Source organism: Haliotis cracherodii, unplaced genomic scaffold, assembly GCF_022045235.1.
Source record: "Haliotis cracherodii isolate W230 unplaced genomic scaffold, xgHalCrac1.p SCAF_4, whole genome shotgun sequence".
Classification (NCBI taxonomy): Eukaryota; Metazoa; Mollusca; class Gastropoda; order Lepetellida; family Haliotidae; genus Haliotis; species Haliotis cracherodii.
The window spans coordinates 16,011,807-16,015,822 of record NW_027266297.1 but is presented as its reverse complement, the minus strand read 5'-3'; positions in this window follow the sequence as shown (position 1 = coordinate 16,015,822).

Below are 4,016 nucleotides of genomic sequence, written 5' to 3'. Positions count from 1 at the left end.
ACGTAGTGTCTAATGCTGACTTACATATGTACGTAGTGTCTAATACTGACTTATATATGTACGTAGTGTCTAATGCTGACTTACATATGTTCGTAGTGTCTAATACTGACTTACATAGGTACGTAGTGTCTAATACTGATTTACATATGTACGTAGTGTCTAATGCTGACTTACATATGTACGTAGTGTCTAATAGTGACTTACACATGTACGTAGTGTCTATTGCAGACTTACATATGTACGAAGTGTCTAATACATGTTTTCATATGCACGTTGTCTAATACTGACTTAGATACATAGGTAGTGTCTAATACAGACTTACATATGCACGTAGTGTCTAATACTGACTTAGATACATACGTTGTGTCTAATACTGACTTACATATGTACGTAGTGTCTAATACTGACTTACACATGTACGTAGTGTCTATTGCAGACTTACATATGTACGAAGTGTCTAATACATGTTTTCATATGCACGTTGTGTCTAATACTGACTTACATACATAGGTAGTGTCTAATACTGACTTACATATGTACGTAGTGTCTAATGCAGACTTACATACATACGTAGTGTCTAATACTGGCTTACATACATACGTAGTGTCTAATACAGGTTTGCATATGTACGTAGTGTCTAATACTGACTTACATATGTACGTAGTGTCTAATGCAGACTTACATATGTACGTACTACGTAGTGTGTATTACAGGTTTGCATATGTACGTAGTGTCTAATAGTGACTTACATGTGTACGTAGCGTCTAATACTGACTTACACATGTACGTAGTGTCTAATGCAGGTTTTCATATGAACCTTGTGCCTACTGCTTTCTTTCATATGTACATATATACTGCAGGCTTTCATATCTACCTATATAGTGTCTACAGCTGGGCAATATCCATGACTTGCAACGTGCCGGTCTTCCATGTGTGACGTCACGTCAACAAGACAACCATATTTGGTTGGTGCATCTATGGACTCGATACCAAACTGACTTATTAATATCTCGGACAATTCCAAGGTTGAGACCAATAAGTTTGCGTGAGAACAACATCTTTCGCCGACGTCCAGCAATAGCCGAATTTTGCTTCCGCGTCACCATCAGGCACGTCTAGCATGATGTAGAAAGCATGTGATGTTCAGAAGACAAGACTGGGGCAGTATACTGTTCACAGATGGCTCCGGGTTTCGTCTAAACAGCTCTGATGGTCGTGAGGGGGCCACGGGTGGCTAAGTAGTCAGAGGCGCCGCGATTCGATGTGCTGAGTTGCGTCCCTTGGGCACGCCAGAAACCTATGATTGTGGGTTCGAATCCCAATCGCCCCGATTATGTTTCTAGGTTTGTCAGCACCATACCCGTGCTCGTGGGTTTCACCGAAGTGGTAAACGTCTGAGACCTGCATCATTTCGGGCTTTCCTCCCACATTAAACTGACACGCCGTGATATAACTGGAATGCTGTTAAAAGCGGCGTTAAACCCAACTCACTCACTCTGATGGTCGTGCAAGGGTCCACAGGCGTCCGGGACACCGTTTTAGCGACGTTTTTGCACAGTATCGTCAGTCTGGAGGTGGGGTGGCATCACAACTCATCATTGTTAATGGCAATTTAAATGGCGTACGCCTCCGAGGCGACACATTTCCAGATCATGCTCTACCCTATGTTTCTCCAGACCTCCTCCATAGAACATGTCTGGGATGAGATAGAACGACGTCTTCGACAGCAGTAGAACCAGTCGGTAGCGCTAGCTCAGTTGGCCCAATCTTGGTTTGACTTTGGGGACAACATCCTCCAGGCTGTTTTCAATCATCTGGAGTCTTCAATGCGCCGCAGATACCTCGCCTGTGTCAACGCAAAGTGTGGTCACATCCGATACTGACGTTGTTTATTGAGATGTTACACCATCCACCTCTTAGGGCGTGTGGCTCTGTCTCCTGTTACCAGGTATGGGTTTTGTCAATGAATTTGTTATGACAAAACTTTGATCAGACGAACGACCAAATATTATGGCAAATTTATGTATATTTCGTTAGTATACTTAATGGACACTGTAGGCTTTTATGTGTACATGTCTACTGCAGGCTTTCATATGTGCGTAGTGTCTACTGCAGATCCGTTCATGTACAGACCCGTGAGGATCATACACAAAATCATGCTTGTAAGAGGCGGCTAACGGGATACGGCGGACATACTCTCTGACTTGGTTGATGCACGTCATCGTAGCCCAATCGTATATCGATGCTCATGACGTCGATCACTTGATTGTCTGGTCCAGACTTGAATATCTACAGACCGAGGCCATATGGCTGGAATATTGCTGTGTACAGCGTTAAACAACAAACAAACAAGCAAACGTGCATAGCGTCGTTTGGGGGGTGGGGGTGGGGGCTTTCACATTTACAAAGTGTATACACTTTCTAATATCCAACAGGTCTAATACTATATGTTGGTATTCACATTTAGGGGATGTTTGAAGTGTGATGAGCTCTCGCGTGGGACTGCAGCTCGTCATGAATGTCAAATTTCCCATTGCACAAAGTTGTGTTCCAGTCTGGGATTCAGTTTACGTCGTCTCTTCAGATTTCCCAGAAGCATTCTCGTGAAACATTGTTTGCTGTGACCTTTAAAGGTGTTAACGTGTATACGTTGTATGTGAACACAATAGTACAGCCTTCGTTTATACACTGGTGTGCCACCATCTTCATGGGGGCATGGATTGCCCAGTCGTCGCCATTCGCTGTGCAGAGTTGCGTCCCTTGGGTACGCCAGAAACCTATCATTGTCGGTTCGAATTCCGGTTCGTACCGATTTTGTTTCTAGGTTTGTCAGCACCGCACCCATTACCTTTCACCAAAGAGGTAAACGTCTGAGAACTGCTTTCCTCCAACATTTCGGGCTTTCCTCCCACACTAAGCTGACACGCCACGGTATAACTGGAAGACTGTGAAAGCGGGAGCTAAACCCAACTGACTCATCGTCTTCACATACACAGCGGTGTGTTGACTGTGCAATATGTGACCTGTTTTGTATTGAATCTTTCTTTAGTTCATGTTGTTTCATACCATGAATGTATGTGTACCGTAGCCTTTCACAGGATTTTACTACCTCAGTAAAGCTTTCAAACGTTTCGTGGTAGATATGCAGAGGGCATTTCTGACTTTGACAAAGTGACTGAAAGGATGTCTGATGTAATTCCCTATTTTGACTTGTACCCTATGTTCCAGAGTCTTTTCAGGTGAACAACTGACTTGCTTTTTCAGGTGTTTGTGAAAGGTAGGGCAGGTTGCCCTGATCTTTTCTATCTGGTGATTCATAAACATTCTTTTGATATAGTCAGAATCGTACAATGGACGCTGCTTTTAGCAGAGATTTCTTATGATTATCGAATGGATGTAGTGGTCTTTAACGACCTTTTGTACACACTTCAGCTGTCAACAGGGATTCTCGGATACAAAGTCCATATGTTCCAGGACGATTGCTTGTAGCTGAGTGAACAGCTATTATGACTGTGTAAACAATGCAGTGTTGTATATTCCAGCCCTTTGACAGCAGCCTTTAAATAAATCACTCCCGACTAGACAAACTTTTGATCTAGCATAGTTCCATACCTGTATGATGACACATGCAACTCAACCAAGGCATATTGTTATCATCCAATCCACTCAGTCTCCATGTCTTATCGTGAACCCCTGAAGCTCCTGCTTAGAACAGGCCATCAGCAACCCATGCTTGTCGAAAGAGGCGACCAACGGGATCAGGTGGTCAGGCTCATGACAAGAATGACATGGTTGACGCATGCCATCGTATCCCATTGAGTGGTTCAATCACTGGATTGTCTGGTTCAGACTTGATTATTTACAGGCAGCCGTCATATAGCCGGAATATTGAATATTGGAGTGCACATGGAATGTTGACAACTCCAGACAGATGACTGAATACAATATTTTGACAAAATGGTTTATTGGTCTTGTATAATGAATTTGGACGGATACAAATAACAATCTCATTATCA